This window comes from Palaemon carinicauda, chromosome 23 (assembly GCF_036898095.1).
Source record: "Palaemon carinicauda isolate YSFRI2023 chromosome 23, ASM3689809v2, whole genome shotgun sequence".
NCBI lineage: Eukaryota > Metazoa > Arthropoda > Malacostraca > Decapoda > Palaemonidae > Palaemon > Palaemon carinicauda.
The window spans coordinates 46372741-46391542 of NC_090747.1; positions in this window are offsets into that span (position 1 = coordinate 46372741).

An 18802-nucleotide genomic window follows, 5' to 3' on the forward strand; every position below is an offset into this window, starting at 1 on the left:
CTTGTAGTTTCAATCCGAATGGAAAACTGTTGTAAACTTCCAATTATCTTTGCTTGGTGATTGATGAATTATGTTGCAATATAGAAAAATATAAGTAGCCTAATATTAAAAAAGTCAGCTTTGGCCATAAAAGGATGTATTGTTTTTCTATACTTTTCGCTGTTTGCTTGTTTTCTGAAAAAAAATAAGATCAAAGAAAGTAACACAGAAGGCTGGGAATAATTAGAATAGTATGATTATAGGGATGGGATGAAAGTTGGCTAGGAAAATATATTGGAAATATTCTCCTTAATACGAAGTTATGGAAATATCTAAAGGAAAATAAGCTATGTTGATTTTCAGTAACATAATTCTGTGTTAGTTTGGTGTGGTTTACAGTAGCCGATATATTTAAAAAACAAATGTGAGTTTTGAAAGGTGAAGGCGAAGTAATGGCCTGAAAGGGTGTCTTGATAAAAGAACCTTTACCTTAAAGTAGATTAAATATAGGCTCGATTGTTAAATATGGAAGGAAAGGAAAATGAATAGAATCATGCTATGCCTAATTTTGTCCTTCATTGCTTTGGTAGGGATAGCCATACATCGTATATACAGACATACATACAGTACATACTGTATATACCATAGCATAGATACTACCGTGTCTTTTTTCATTCATGATTATTTGTCGAGCTAAGTAGGGTCATAGAACCTGGATAATGCAAATTTAAAATCTTACGTGCAATAAAATGCTTTTAAGCAAATAAACTAAGGGCATTTAGCTAAACACAGGCTTGTATGTTAAATAAATATCTCCGTAGTTTACTCTATATGTCCTTGACCACGAAACTCGTAAATATCTCCAGTTGATTATTACTTCCTATCTTGCTAATGAATCCCTTTGTGGCCCATATATTTGATCAACGGTCCCATAACACACTAAGATAATCGTAACCACGACACCTATAACCCATTTACTAAATCCTATCTGACTTCATAAGTAAAATATTTGCCGTAAATTATCTTCTCCCCTAAATTCAGATAGTTGAGTGGAATTATGTGCGTTTCCCTGAGTAAACTTTGACCTCCAATCCCCGGTTAAAAATGACGCAATATTATGATGAACACTCAAACAATCAATCCTATACCCACTGGTTTTAATGGCTATAACTCCAGGTTTTTCATGTAATAAAGTAAAATATCTGTAAGAGTGAAATACCAACAACTTAATTTTTTTTTTAAGTGCACCATATGCAGTCAACTGCATCAGTATAGAAAATCTAAAAAACACATGAAATATTAATGTAACAAAGAACTGAAGGAATCTTTGTTAGATTTGGATACTTAATCACAAACGAGCTTAGCCTAATTCTCTTTGCAGAATTGATATCTTTAATCCGTGTTATGAGTATTATTGATGTATCTAAAATCTCTTTTCAATGTAATTTGATTCATCAGCCCTTTTATTAGAGTTTATTTGTATGTGTTCTATAAAATACTGAGTACATCATACATACATCAGGATAACAATAGAAAGACATATTGATCTTATTAACCAATTGCTATAATCCTTACATATAAGGGTAAATTGATGCTGCATACAGAGAACAATTGCCCTTTGAAACGTCTAAATATACCCATAGACACTGCTGCAATTATCATTATTATAACCTCTGTCAGGGAAGTTGGAAAGAGGTTATGTTTTACCAAAAGTTAATGCCTTTGTTTATTTTTTTATAAACACATTCCTTTCCCAATCTTAATAGGTGAGTGATGGAATTAGCAGGGATTAACTTCCATGTAAAAAGCTGGAAGTTATTAGATTTGGAAGGTCAAGATCAAAGGTCCAGCTCATGGTAAAAAAAAAAAAAAAGATATTCTAATTCACGTAATCAACAATAAGTTTGGACATTGTTATCACAGAGACTGCAAATTTGCTTCACATATGAGTGTAGCATAATCGAGACCATTTAATGCACGTTAAGATTGAATGTGAAGACAGAGTCCCAGGTCAAAGGGTAAAATTCCAGTCATCAACCAAAAGGCCATAATTTTAATCATAAAGTAATGGAAATTACAATGATTTTAAAGCGTTATGTAAGGAGCTGGAAATGATTAAATTTTGTAAGGCCAAATATAAAATCACGGAAAAGCAAAACATTCATATCACGTAATCATCCATAAGTTTGGACATCCCTGTCACAGAGACTTCAAATTTGGTCCGTATTAGATTGTATGACAATCCACGCCAATTAATACATGTTAAGGTCAATGTCGAGTTCAAGGTTTATGTTAAGCAAAAGGTCATATACCGGCCATCATTCATACTGTTCTGCCACAATTTTAATTGTAAAGTAATGACACTGACATGGATTTTAAACTGTTTTTTAAAATGCTGGAAATGATTAAATTTTGGAACACGCGCACAGATTTTTTAAGGTCAAATGTCAAGCTCACAGAGGAGCAAAGGGTCCACATCACATAATCAGTTATGAGTTTCAACATCGCTGTGACAGACTGTTCAAACTTGGTTCATAATTAGATTGTATGAAAAATCTACGTCAATTGATACATATTAAGGTCAAGGGTGAGGCCAAGGTCAAGGTCAAGCAAAAGGTTAAATTCAGGTCATCAAGCCTGCTGCCACAATCTTTTTTTCGTAAAGTAATATGACCTGCAAGGATTTCAAACTGGTATATAAAGAGCCATTAGTCTGGACCTCCTTGTTACAGAGACATCAAACTCGGTTCATATTAGAGTGTATGTTACATGCAAATTAATACATGTTAAGATTAAGTTTAAGTCCAAGGTCAAGGTAAAGGAAAAGGTTAAATTCCGGTCATCAACCATACAGCCACAAATTTAATTGTAAAGTAATGAAACTTGCACGGATTTTAAACTGCTATGTAGAGAGCTAAAGGGATTGAACTCTTTAATGTCAAAGCTCAAGGTCAAGGACGAGCAATACATCCATATCACGTAATCAATCATAAGTTTGGACGTCTTTGTCACTGACCATTAAAATTTTGTTCATATTTGAGTGTATGAAAATCGACTTCAAGTAACATATGGTGAGTTTAAAAGTCCAAAGTCAAACAAAAGATCGAGAAATAAGCAGTGGCTGCGGAGGTCTACGCTCTACTGAGTACCCTTCCATTCATTATTATTATTATTATTATTATTATTATTATTATTATTATTATTATTATTATTATTATATAAATGATTAAATGATGATTATGGGGATTTACGTTAGAGATAAGTTTATGATTATGGCCACCTGTTTACATGAAAATATTATGTTTTCAGTGAACAACATGAGAGAGAGAGAGAGAGAGAGAGAGAGAGAGAGAGAGAGAGAGAGAGAGAGAGAGAGAGAGAGAGAGAAGAGCATTATGGAAGATGAGATGTAAAAAAGAACCTTGATAATAAAGGAGGAAACCTAAATCATGATTAATGATTTGAGCAATTTTGAAAGTACGGGGAAAAGGTACACATGCCATTCATAGGTTATGTTTGGTTATACCACCTACATGGTTGATTATGAGCATAAATGGACAGATTTTATGATGGTGTTTACGGTTTTTGTGATGGGAGTTATGCAAAAGACTGTGAATATAGGGAGATGAATTAGTGTCAAAAGTAAAAAATCTAAAGTTTCTATATTATATCAACAATAGCTATTCCCCATCTTTATGTACTGAATTATTTCAGGAGTCTGAAAAAAAAATAAAGGACCACAATAGGAAAGTTTAGATAAACCGAGAAGCAATAACTGTTTTAGATAATAAAGAACTCTCCTACTTTATATGTAGTCATGCGAAAAAAAGATATTAGGTATGAAAGAATTTCGTGCTAGAACTCAAAACTTTATATTCTTTGTATTCCAGAACATCTATTCAGTTAAAATAGTTGTCCAGACTGGCTGGCATCTGGCTTTTCCTGTGACTGGTTATGATATATTTGTTATAATAAATGATATTTCATCAACTTTTTTCTTGCATGGCTTTCATATGATTCTTGAATGATGTCCAAAATAATAAAAAAAAAATTTAAAGACTTTTGCATAGGTTCAATATCAATACTGCACTATTGTACTTAATAGGAATATTATGATTAAACACATTTTCAAAGGGTATGTTAAAAAATGAAGATGTAGTTTTCTTTATATTGTGAAATTTTAAGGTAATAAAGAAAAATAAGTGTGTTGAAATAAGAAATCATTTTATTTTTACATTAAAACAGCAAACATAAAAAAAAAGATTACATTAAAACAGCAAACATATTTTTTTTTTTGGCTGTTGATTTTAAGGTAATAGAGAAAAATAAGTGTGTGGATGAAATAAGAAGTTTTTTATTTACATTAAAACAGCAAACATAAAAATTTTTTGGTTCTATTTTTCTTTCCTTTTTATCTATTTTTTCGTTTCCATTTTTTTCTCTTTGTTTTAAATTTATAGATTATTTTGAAATAAGAAATCATTTTATTTTTAAATTTAAACAGCAAACATAAATTTTTTTGGGGTTTATTTTTCTTTCCTTTTTATTTATTTTTTGTTTCCATTTTTTTTTTTTATTTTGAAGTTATAAAAATATTTTTAAATAAGAAATCATTTTATTTACATTGAAACAGCAAATATCAAAAAGTTTTGGGTTTATTTTTCTTTCCTTTTCTATTATTTTTTGTTTCCATTTTTTTCTTTTTATCTTGAAGTTATAAAAATATCTTTAAATAAGAAATCATTTTATTTACATTAAAACAGCAAATATCAAAAAGTTTTGGGTTTATTTTTCTTTCCTTTTTATTATTTTTTAGTTTCCATTTTCTTTCTTTTTATTTTAAGGTAATAGACCAAAATAAGTGTTTTGAAATAAATAAATATTTTATTTAACTTAAAACAGTATGTATGTACAAGTATCACAGTCCAATTATTTACAAATATTTACAAGTGTCTCATCGGTTAGTGTCCTTGTCCTTGGTGGTTGTGGTACCGCTGCGTGGGGATGACTCGTGGACTGGTGGGGTGTTGAGTTCCTTGGACGTGTAGAGGGGTGAGGGTGACATGTCCTCTTCTAGGTTGCTCTTGAGGGTCCCCCGGGGTCAGGACAGGGAAGCTGAGTGGTGTCAGAGGTGTCTTGAATGTCGATGACAGCGACGACAATGAAGGTGTTGGTGAAGGAGCCTGGACCATGGTGGGCGAGGATAATGAGGTTGATGGTGAAGGCACCTGGCCAGGGGTGGCTGACGGAGGAGTTGGCATCCCTAGTTGCCACTCCGTGGTACGGGGCCAGGAAGACTGGTCTGAATACTATGGTGACTGGGGCGGCATCCAGTTATGACTGGCTGGACGATGCTGCTGCTGCTGCTCTGGCTGTGCCTGCGAGGGTGCTGGCTAAGGTGGATGCCAGAGTTGCTGCTGCTGAGGGGGCTGCCAAGGTTGCTGCTGCTGTGGGGGTGCCAAGGTTGCTGTTGCTGTGGGCCTGCCCAGGTCACAACTGGTTGTTGCTGTGGCTACTGGAAGACCTCACGCCGCTGCCTGTAGCAGTGTACAAGGTTGAGGCACTCAATCTGGAACTCGTGCTAGTAGTCTTCTGGGATGGCACGCATGTAGCCTTCCAGCAGGCACGCAAAATCGTGCACAGTCTTGTGCTGGCCGCTGAACGAGGGGGTCGCCATGGATTCTGCTTTCGACATGATCTGAAACATAAAAACATTGTAACAATTTAGTATAGCATTTTAATGCAACAGATTGCACATTCTATGTCAAAAATAATGAATGAAACTGGAATACAATCTACATGTAGACATTTGGATTCTCACATTCTTCAATATAGTACTGAAGTCCTTCTCAGACACAGGTGTCGCTGCGTCTGGTGTCTAGTGTTGTTGGGGTTTACCGCTTCCCCTTGCCCTTGTCCTTCCAGGTGCTCGTAGATGCTTGACTGTGGGAACCTGTGGACCTCATTTCATCATCGTCTATGTCGCTGACCGTCACTGCACCGGCTTCTGAGCCAGGAAACTACTCACTGGAGACTGTCTCTCCCCGGACGATGTGGTGTATGAGGAAGGCCCACGTTTTCATGATGTACTCCTCACGGCCACTCCTTTGGGCCTGGCCAGCTCCACTCTTCTTCTCCTTCTCCATAATTTTCCCCACCCTGATCCTCAAGTTCTCGTAACGCTTCTTGCATTGGTCACCAGTGGCAGGAGGATCCAGCTGCTTTCCTAGTTCATCCCACCGGCTGTTCTTCGCTACCGTGTTAATCCACTCCTTGTGTTTCTTGTCAAACAGCATGGGGTTCTCCTTCACAAGGACGGCCAACACAGTCTCCGTCTCTTCTGTCCAGTGGTAGTAAGGGATTTCCTTCTTAGACATCCGAACCCGCTTCTTCTGTTTCATTTTGTCATCAATGGATACCTGACTCTGGCTTGTATCCTGCTGTGTCTCCGGGATCACGAAATTGATACTTGATAATGAGTAGTGAGGACAATCTCGATCAGATGTCTCCTCTATCATGTTGACTTCTATTGTTCTCCCCCTTCCCTTTGTCAGTCTATTTCGGGGCATGTTGTCTCTTCGCTGGCGAGCTCTGGAATGGGGAGCAGTGTCCTCAAAGCTCTATTTATACACCCCAAATCCCACACGAGCGCCACTGGCGGAGTAGGCGTGCACTACTGTGAACGATGCGGGACCTGGCGTGAACTAGTCGTAAACCGGCGGGAAATGGAGTGAACTGGTCGTGAACGATGCGCGAACTGGCGTGAACTTGTCGTGAACAGTGCTTGACGATGCGGGAGGATGCATGCCAGGGCCTGAACTGGTTGTGCCATCAATGCGTGACCATGTCTGTGGGAAGGCTGCGACGCGCTCATATTCGTGAACATGTCGTGAACTGGCGTGATCGATGCTTGAACTGGAGTGAACGCGTCATGAACAGCGCATGGCAGTCGTGGCATGGCACCCATTGGCACGCACTGGCACGCATCCTCCCGCATCGTCCCGCTCTGTTCACGACGCGTTCACTCCAGTTCGCGCATCGTTCATGACTAGTTCACGCCAATTTTGTCGTGACAATGTGTGCCACAAATTTTGAACATTTCAAAATTCTTGCCACGATTGGCACGCATGCCACGCACTGTTCGCGACTCGTTCGCTCCAGTTCCCGCATTACGTGAGTTTGCTAATTATCATTTAAAGCTAATGAACATCCTGCATCTCTATGTAATTTATGCTTTTCATTGGTAAAGTTTTTATATTCCTAATTCTAGACGGTGGAATCTCTTGAAATGTTAATAGGGTTTGCAATATAAAAGTAAATGAGAGAGAGAGAGAGAGAGAGAGAGAGAGAGAGAGAGAGAGAGAGAGAGATCTGGTGTGCACTAAAATTATAATCATATAGGTTGTTAATTACTTTGGCTTTGGATGACTACCAAGAATGGTATGGGCTAACCAGTGTGGGGAACCTTTTGGTGTATGAAAACCATCTTAAAATTCCTCCTCAGTCATGATGGCCTGTATCACATTTCTCTTGGTTATTTCATTCCCTAAAAAGAAATGTATTATTATTCTGGTTAAAGAGAGAATGGTTTATAGAAATTGAAAACATTACCCATTCAAATATTCTAATTAAACATGTTTTATACAAGTAATCAGTAAATGGACAGTATTGGAAACTTAATGATCAAATATTTCATTTAGGTTAGTACGTAGTTTTCAAGGTAACAAGTAAATGAATGATATTCCAAACATGCCATTTTCAAATCTTTCTTATTAAGGAAGTAGGTTGAAAGTAGATTTTATGTAGGGCGTGAAGGAATGAAATTCTAATAGAAAAAATAGACGATAAACATCAAAAGTATAATATTTTTAATTATTCATTACAGACAAGTAGGTAGGTTTTATACAAATTAATGACTTCTTTACGTTTTCTTTTTCTTTTGAGAAATCATTTTGATTTCAGGCTGTGAACTAATTGTTCCTAGTTTCAATTGGTCCTGCAAATTATTTTCTGTTAACTGTGTTCTCAGGGAAATCTAGATTTGCATCAAGTGCAAAAAAAATCTATTCACAGCAGTATATCAAAGAAGTTCAGGAAATGAATCATCGTACATGATCACGAAATCAAGGATTTTCTACTCTTTTTTTCCAAATTTAGATGGCATTTATTCTCTTGCCAAAGAAGCTCCTTTTGTAACTCTTCAGGAGCCTGTGATGCTTAAGCAAAGTGATCATGATGATTCAGATACCAAATGAGTCTGAAAAGCAAGTCTCAGAGTGATGTTTTAATATTCAAAATCACTGAATCTTTCATTGCATTTTTATATTAATGTCTAAAACTGATTCATATTCTTCAAATTGCTCGCACATATCACTCGTTTTATGGAGAAAGCGCTCTCTTAAATATTTTTGGTAAAGCCACAATAGAATTGAAATAAAAGTCTCTTTTTCTAAAATCCTGAATTTTGGGCAATATAGGCCTATATATTGCAAATGAGATCTATTTTTTCCAATATTTCCAGAATTCATCCTTAAATAAAAAAAGAAAAATATCAGAAAGTAAAATTCTGATATCGTAGCGCGGAAGCTTTCTCGTCTCTTAGCTCTTACCTAATTATGCGATCGCTCATACCGAGGTCTCACGTTGAGATAGATTGAATAGTTCTAGCTTGTCAAACCCCTTCACAGCTTCATATTGGTTGCGGCCTAATTCATAAGCATCCCATCACTTGAGCTATTGTTTTGCGTTGTACTTAACTGGCCCAAAATTCTTCTAAACTACTTTTGGATAAGGATTCCAGTAATGGCTATGGCCAACAATATATTAAAACACATTTCTTAACTAAAACTATTGGAGAAAATAGTGAGCGCAAACAATTTTCTATGCAAGTGTGTAATTAGTTAAGGCGTTATAAATTTTCCTTTAACGAGATGGTATGAAAAACATGCTGTAATATGACCTATCTTAACATCTTAATATCAAGAAACTTCCCTTCGCTCTCTGACACGTGCGTACAGTAGATTGAAAATATTCGTTTACAAAATTATCTTTCATTTAGGCAAACACACATAATGCAAAGTTGAATTGTAGTTACTTCTCTACAGTAAAAAGAATATATATATCATAATTACAGATCAGATTTATAAATAGGATTTTCCTTGTAAAATATTCTTCATTGAGATATTTTGGATCGCTTTCGAGTTATTGTGAATAATATATGTTTTGATTGTGTTAATACATCTTTGAAAAAGATATTAACTGTTGGAGAGAGAGAGAGAGAGAGAGAGAGAGAGAGAGAGAGAGAGAGAGAGAGAGAGAGAGAGAGAGAAATTGATTGATTGATTACAAGTTATCTGTCGTTTTGACATCTAAAGTGAATGATACCAATATTGTTTGTTATAAATAAAGAAATAAATAAGAGGTAATTCAATTTAAAACAAAAAAAAGAAAAGTGTCTTTTCAATATTCAATTAGCTTTCAGATGACCTGCTTCTGCAATAGATTAATATTACCACTTGCATGGCACGGCACATCATGTCGGAGAATCTTTGCAAAGATGAACTCACTATCCTTACCTCGAGCCTCAAATAGATACCTATTTCTTTTGGTACTCTAAGTGGGGCATTCTATCAAGGAAGGCCTCACTCTCAAGGGTATCAAACATTCATCGCAATATGGCTGATGTTGCCCATCTATCGGAAACTTTTGTGTCAACTGAGTATGACTAATGCAGAGACGTCAAAGAGACGACTCTTACTTTCGGGGTATCATATCATACCTCCAAGGAGATATTACATTTAATATTTCTCTCATCTTATTTTCATCTAGACTATTGCAATGCTATAGATAATTATTATAAAATAATTTATTTCTTAATGGTAGGTAAGGAATCATTACAGAACATGGGATAGCTTCTTGTTTTTTTCCTCTTCATGGATTTTGTATTGGGTAGAACAGTCTGAGATGGTGGAAAAGGTTGGACTTTATTGGTGATAGGAATTTAGCAGACCTAGATTATGCTCATGGTGCTGTCTTTGTTAGCAAAATACCACTGGATTTTCAATGCTTGCTTACCAGAATGCATGAAATATCACACGAGGCTGGGCTGAAGATAAAAAGAAGAAAGACAGAGATGATGGGAACGAATATGCTATCGAAGATCGAATATTATTGGAAGGAGAAAGGATCAGTGAGCTATAATCATTTAAATATTTAGGAACTATGATTTCTATTATATGGTCTTTAGAATTAGTAAAAGATTGAAAAAAGACAAATCAGACAAAGGCTAGGTTAAGTTTAATTTGGAAATCAAATCGTCTGAAATTACAAATAAAAACTAGACTATATATCAATTTAGGGAGATCGGTGTTACTGTACGGTATGACAACGAAACAATCTCCAATAGATTTAGTAGATTTGGGAACAAAGCCCTCAGAAGGATACTGGGAGTTAAATGCAGGACAGAATTAGAAATTAAACTGTAAGAGAGATTACTCACTGCCATATAGGAATGAGATCATGATGAGGGAAAGATGGAGATGGTTTGGGCATGCCCTTCGCCTTCTCCAAGGGAGATTAGTTCAACAAACGTTCATTTGGGCTCCAAAAGGCACAAGCCGAGTTGGAAGACTATGAAGTCCGAAGTAGGAGATAATAAATGCTGAAGTATTCAACTAAAACCTCAAGAGAGAGACGACTGGTAAAATCTAAACGAGGCCCTTTGCATCAATAGGCGTAGGAAGAGATGATGATGATTATGATGATGATGGTAAAGAAAATAAAGTTGTGGATGAAAAAATGCATGAAAAATACAGACAAAGGGTAGTGAAAGTAAGAGTTATGGAATGGAATATGGCAAAATTAGACATTGGGATTAAGAAGATGTAGTCCCCAGGAATCACCCTAAATATTATGAAGATGTGCAGCATAACAGGTGAGACAAAGCTTCATAAATAAGAATATTTGGTGAAACATCTGACGAAGATGCAAAACATTTTAATCAAATATTGAAAAAAATTTATGACAAAAGTGGATACTATCAAAATATAATTATTTTTATGCTTTTGAGAGCTTGGGAAAGTGGAAATAAATGGTAGGGTTATGTCTACTTTAGAACTTGACATGAAAAGAAAGTTCAAATAATTATTTAATAATATACTATAAGAAAAAAAAATTCTCTTATCCTCTCTGACCTTAAGAATAAAATATAAATCATGACAAATAGGAAATGGTATTGTAATGTGGAATGATCTTAATTGATGAAGGTCATAACATATTTACTTCTGATGGAGAGAGATAGGTGACGAGTTTAGTACTTTTTAGAAGAAAATTTACATTTCCCGTCTCAATTGACATATCTATATATTTATAGATACATATGCCCATTCACAATATGAAAGATAATAGAATTAGATGAAAACAAAATTGATTTTTAAATAGTGAGAAGATGAAAGAATGGCCACAAGTCCCGGAAGTAGCGGAGTGCTACGAATCATCAGTCTTATATATATATATATATATATATATATATATATATATATATATATATATATATATATATATATATATATATATATATATATATATATATATATATATATATATCTATATCTATATCTATATCTATATATATATATATATATATATATATATATATATATATATATATATATATATATATATCTAATGGGTGATTCGCAGATTTATATATATATATATGCACACATATTTTTATATATATATATATATATATATATATATATATATATATATATATTTATATATATATATATATATATATATATATATATATATATATATATATATATATATATATATATATATATATGTATGTATATATGTATATATATATATATATATATATATATATATATATATATATATATATATATATGTATATATATATATATATATATATATATATACATGTGTTGATAACTAAATATATAAATGTGTTGATAACTAAAAGAATGTTTGGAAGATTGAAAGACGTGCACGTGTTTAGGGGTATGGCTAACGGTATGTCTGATCATTTTTTGGTGGAAGGAAAATTAATTGTAGCAAAAGAGTGGGGGAATAGAGTAGGTGGATGTAAAAGGGAGCTAGTGAGGGTTGAAGAGCTAATAAAACCGGGGGTAAAAAGTAAATATCAGGAAAGGTTGAAAATGGCATATGACGAGGTGAGAGTAAGAGAAACTGGTAATTTAGAGGAGGAGTGGAAGTTAGCAAAAGAAAATTTTGTTGGGATTGCAAGTGATGTATGTGGCAAGAAGGTTGTTGGAGGCAGCATGAGGAAGGGCAGTGAATGGTGGAATGAAGGAGTGAAGGTAAAAGTGGAAGAGAAAAAGGGGGCTTTTGAAGAATGGCTACAGAGTAATAGTATAGAGAAGTATGAAAAATATAGAGAGCAAAAGGTGGAAGTAAAGCGCAAGGTACGTGAGGCAAAGAGGGCAGCTGACCTGAGGTGGGGTCATGGACTGGGTCAGTCATATGAAGAGAATAAGAAGAAGTTTTGGAAAGAAGTGAAGAGAGTAAGGAAGGCCGGCGCAAGAATTGAAGAGACAGTGAAAGATGGAAATGGAAGGTTGTTAAAAGGAGAGGAGGCAAGGAAAAGGTGGGCGGAATATTTTGAGAGTTTGCTGAATGTTGAGGATGATAGGGAGGCAGATATAATTGCTGTTCCAGGTGTTGAGGTGCCAGTGATGGGAGATGAGAATGAGAGAGAGATTACAATAGAGGAAGTGAGGAGAGCAATAGATGGAACGAGAGTAGGAAAAGCATCTGGAATGGATGGTGTGAAAGCTGAGATGTTGATGAAGGGGGTGTGACTGTACTTGAATGGTTGGTGAGATTGTTTAATGTGTGTTTTGTGTTGTCAATGGTACCAGTAGATTGGGTCTCTGCATGTATTGTACCACTATATAAGGGTAAGGGAGATGTGCATGAGTGTTGTAATTCAAGAGGTATTAGTTTGTTGAGTGTAGTTGGAAAAGTGTATGGTAGAGTACTGATTAATAGGATCAAGGATAAAACAGAGAATGCAATCTTAGAAGTACAGGGTGGTTTTAGAAGAGGAAGGGGTTGTATGAATCAGATTTTTACAGTTAGGCAGATATGCGAGAAATATTTAGCAAAAGGTAAGGAGGTGTATGTCGCGTTTATGGATCTGGAGAAAGCATATGATAGAGTTGATAGGGAAGCAATGTGGAATGTGATGAGGTTATATGGAGTTTGCGGAAGGTTGTTATAAGCAGTGAAAAGTTTCTACTAAGGTAGTAAAGCATGTGTTAGAATAGGAAATGAAGTGAGCGATTGGTTTCCGGTGAGAGTGGGGCAGAGACAGGGATGTGTGATGTCGCCGTGGTTGTTTAACTTGTATGTTGATGGAGTGGTGAGAGAGGTGAATGCTTGAGTGCTTGGACGAGGATTAAAACTGGTAGGCGAGAGTGATCATGAATGGGAGGTAAATCAGTTGTTGTTTGCGGATGATACTCTACTGGTAGCAGACACAGAAGAGAAGCTTGACCGACTAGTGATAAAATTTGGAAGGGTGTGTGAGAGAAGGAAGTTGAGAGTTAATGTGGGTAAGAGTAAGGTTATGAGATGTACGAGAAGGGAAGGTGGTGCAAGGTTGAATGTCATGTTGAATGGAGAGTTACTTGAGGAGGTGGATCAGTTTAAGTACTTGGGGTCTCTTGTTGCAGCAAATGGTGGAGTGGAAGCAGATGTACGTCAGAGAGTGAATGAAGGTTGCAAAGTGTTGGGGGCAGTTAAGGGAGTAGTAAAAAAATAGAGGGTTGGGCATGAATGTAAAGAGAGTTCTATGTGAGAAAGTGATTGTACAAACTGTGATGTATGGATCAGAGTTGTGGGGAATGAAAGTGATGGAGAGACAGAAATTGAATGTGTTTGAGATGAAGTGTCTGAGGAGTATGGCTGGTGTATCTCAAGTAGATAGGGTTAGGAACGAAGTGGTGAGGGTGAGAACGGGTGTAAGAATTGAGTTAGCGGCTAGAGTGGATATGAATGTGTTGAGGTGGTTTGGCCATGTTGAGAGAATGGAAAATGGCTGTCTGCTAAAGAAGGTGATGAATGCAAGAGTTGATGGGAGAAGTACAAGAGGAAGGCCAAGATTTGGGTGGATGGATAGTGTGAAGAAAGCTCTGGGTGATAGGAGGATAGATGTGAGAGAGGCAAGAGAGCGTGCTAGAAATAGGAATGAATGGCGAGCGATTGTGACGCAGTTCCGGTAGGCCCTGCGGCTTCCTCCGGTGCCTTAGATGACCGCGGAGGTAGCAGCAGTAGGGGACTCAGCAGTATGAAGCTTCATCTGTGGTGGAAATGTGGGAGGTTGGGCTGTGGCACCCTAGCAGTACCAGCTGAACTCGGCTGAGTCCCTGGTTAGGCTGGAGGAACGTAGAGAGTAGAGGTCCCCTTTTTTGTTTTGTTTCTTGTTGTTGTCGGCTACCCCCCAAAATTGGGGGAAGTGCCTTTGGTATATGTATGTATGTATGTATATATGTTTGTTGCTGCTTCAAATTTTTTTTGGTAAATTTTTTATTCAGGAAATAGAAGAATTAATGAGATTTTACATAATCTATGCTATGTGGTAGCTCACTAAGAGAGGTATAAAAATCTCACAATAAGAGCCACTACGTTGAAATTGTGTCTAATGCAATAAAGCAACATGAGTCATGCAAGCGTAAAAGCCAAATCCTCTTCCTAGCAGAAAACGTTTTTCTTAATTCTGCACTTCCATATGGTGGCACAAATATTATCTAATTCATTATCTAATGACATTTCTTCTTAAAAGCTTATAGTTATGGCATGGAACTGTTTCCTTTTTTTCCACTGTTTCCTTTTTTTCCAAATCTATGTTTGCAAGCATCATTATCAACAGCATAGGTAATGAAAACAGTTTTCATATCATAAACTATTCTGTTATGTGATTGATTAATAGAGGTAACTGACTGTGCATGTTTAATCTTCAAAAAGCTGAAAACCTAAATGAATTTTAAAAACATTTTATTTTATTACACAACAGTGTATTATTTTGAATGAAAACTTATGTCTAAACAGGTCCAGTAATTTGTCCAGACAAGAAAGTTCCTACCATCCCGAAGAGGTTAGAACCTCTCTAGCAGGAGGTTCCTCATTGTGCTCCGGTGGGGTAAAAATATTGGCAGTGATGAATACTGTGAGATAAATTGTGAAAAAATCCGGAAATAATAGGATTTTGAGAATAAGACTTCTCAAGATTTAAAATAAGGATACTCAATCATGAAACCAGCAATAAAAAAGGTTTCTGGAGTTTTTTACTTTGGGGATAATAAACGTTTTATGTGTGAAACGTGCAATTCATAACATGTGAGAGATAAATCATTTGAATAGGAAAAATCTATCATCATAGAAAATGAGACAGGAAGTGTAGCATTCATTTCCTTTATTTTCCCTTATGTATTATAATGTGTATAATGAAGTAGTGACGAAGTATAAATTTTCAATACTATTACCTAATTAGCAAATACCTAATGGATAATAATACTCAATATCCATAGCTAGATAAAAGCTTGTGCATTAAAAATAAAAAAGTTGTTATGTTGATAATATTATATTGGGATTGACTTTTAATAGCATCGGTAATAAAATCTCTTATAAATCAAACCAATTAGAATTTGGATAAACATTAGAGTCATCCAAAATCACGAAAAATTAGAGGAATAATGATATAATCTAATTCCTCAGTTATTTAGTAATTAGATTAATATATAATCTCACATTTTTATTACTATATAGTATAAAATACATACAAGTGGGCATATAATTCAGTTAAAAGGAAACTTACTATTCGAGGAAAGAGCTCCTACTAATGACGCTTACTGCTGTAATATTGTAATCATAGTATTGCTTAAAAAGATCAAATGTTGATTTATGAAAGTAAAGAAACATCAGATTATCAAGAATTCATTGGAAAGATATAAAACTATTTCTTGATGACTTCCATGACTTTCAGACTAATCATGAATATGCTTCAACTCCCAGGAATTAAGCTAATGCATTAATTTTTTTTTTTTTTTGAGGAGCTAGAAATATGACAGAAAGTCTGCAACAAGGATTGTCAAATTGACGTCATGAACGAGAAACTTCCAACCATATTTGGCGCTTTGAAACGATAATTTGAGGTTTTCGTAAGCCGGGGTCACCAGGAAGATGTCAGGATATTTACAGAGACTATGTCCTACAAATAATGCTTACATCTGCAATATTGTAATCATAATATGGCTTATAAAGATCAAAGGTTGATTTAGGAGAGTAATGAGACATCTGACTATCAAAAATTCAGCGAAAATATACAAAATGATTTTATAATGACTCCCTTGGCTATCATACTTTAATAATTATTCTTCTATTTCTAGGAATTGAGTTGATGTAATTTTTTTTTATGGGGGGGGGGGGCGAGGAGCTGGAAATGTGAGAGAAAATCTCCACTAAAGATTGTCAATTTGACATCAACAACGAGATTTTTCCAATAATATTTTGCGTTTAGAAACAATAATTTCAGGTTTTCGTAGCTTTGGGTGGCTATCATAATCCTTTAGTAGTCATCAGGCAGATGTCAGCTGAATTACACACACTATGTCCTGTCCTAGAATGTGACATTTGTTAAAGAGAATGGCAAGACCCTGTGTCTACCAAAAATTGCTGTTCGTAATTGCATCATGTAAAAAATATTAGTTAGAGGGGAGGCCAATGCCGTAGTCGATGGAATACTTATACATTTTATGGCCACTGACAATTCTTCGCACATTTCTTCACAGCAGCCCTGAATCTAGAGTGATAGTAGCATTACTGCATCTTATGGGCGTTAGTAAGTTGATAAAGATGTCACTGGGCATGAACAAGTGGTGGGTGCTTTGGGCTTTGTCGCCGCTCCAGTAAGTCACGGGGTAGTGGTCTGTGTCGTAGAACATTCAAGTCAGTTTCGGTCGATGTTGAATAGTTGTCTTCTTCATCAGTAGTAGTGGCATTGATGGAGGCCTTGAAGATGGTTAAGTGGCTGTCAATAAGTTCATCGAATTTGGTCATCAGGTCCAAAGGCAAAATATTGATATGGGGTATGACAGCGCGTACTGGTTTAGGTGAGCATCATATCAAAAGGGGATGAAGTAGGTTCATCTCATGAGGAGAGCTGTCTGCAGCAGGCTGCAAGCGAGCAATGCTGGTAATTTCCCTTAGGGAGGAGAGAAGTCGTTTGGTCCCCACACAATTTTGAGAGAGCAGTAATGTGAATCTGCGAGGCGAGGTGAATGCAACTAACTTTATTTTAACAGACACTGGCAAATATACAAGAGTTTCCGAGCAAGAAGGCAAAAAAAAATTAAACAAAACAATTCATGATAGACTGGCTTAAACAGGTTCTGCTAACAGATAGGTGTAGAGTGAAAAAAAAATGAAAAATTGAAATACCGTTACAGTGGACAAGAATGTGTGAAACATGTGCCGTATATATTCATACTTCCATTCTGATATGTCCTTTATTGAGGAAGATGCCATTTAGGTTTTTTGTATCATCAATATGATTCCTTAATATTATTGGTGACAAAGTAGTGAACCTGATATATTCTTAGTACCAGCATTCATCGTTTTCAGATCGAAACACTTTTAGCTTTATTTCATTTCCTTGCTAAAAGTCGAGATGTTCATTATTTTCAGACATGAAATAGTTGACACGATATAGTTTATTTGGCTTCGTTCCAAAGAAGAATAAATTTGATCTATATTACTAGCTAAGCTACAGCCCTAGTTGGAAAAGCAGAATGCTATAAGCCAAGGTGCTCCAAAAGTGAAAAATATGCCAGTGATGAATGGAAAAAAATAAACTACAAGAGAAGTAATAAACAATTATTATAAAACACATTGAAAACACTAACATCATTAGAATAGATATTACAAAAAATAAATATAAAAAAAGGACTTATGTCAGTGTGTTCACTATTGAAAAATTCCAGCGAATTTGACCTTTTAAAGTTTCAAAAATCCAACTACCTGATTAGCAAGATCATTCCATAACTTATATGGAGTAATGCTTCTAAAATACTTGATGATATTGAGTCTTATATGATGGAGAAAGCATGCCTGTTAGAATTACTGCATACCTAGTATCATGAAATGTCCGGGAAGATCTGAATGTGAAGGTTGGTCCGAATTACGAAAAATCCTATGCAACATACACAATGAACTCACTAATGTTTAGTGACTAAAAGATGGTGTCAGAGATTAATATCTAGATCAGGAATAAGAAATTTATTAGACGGTAAATTCCTGTCCGTCAAATTAAGATGAGATCACGCAGTTAAAGCCACTCAGAAGAAAAATACTGTAAGCAAGGTAGAATGGAAGAATTCAAACACTTCTTTAGAATAGATTGATCAACGAAAATGTTAACAAGATTTTCTCTATATGCCTGATGTCTACCCAATGAAGTTCGTGATAGACATAAAATTGAATTGAGAATTTTGCGCTGTTGATAATTTTACACATTTTGTAGAGGCTAACTGAAATTAGTATTTTGTTATCAAGTTAAGATATTCCTATACCTCAAATTTAGATTTCTCGAAGATAATATTTCATGAGATTATTAATTCTAATCAAACAAGCATAGAAAAACATGCAAACATAAATAAACAACCACTAGCTCAAAAACTCATAAATAAAATAAGTCTTCCTAATTCTTGCAGTGCCATGAGCAATTTTTTTTTTCCAAATGATTTACCCCCTCCAGGGAGATTATATCTTTCTAAGG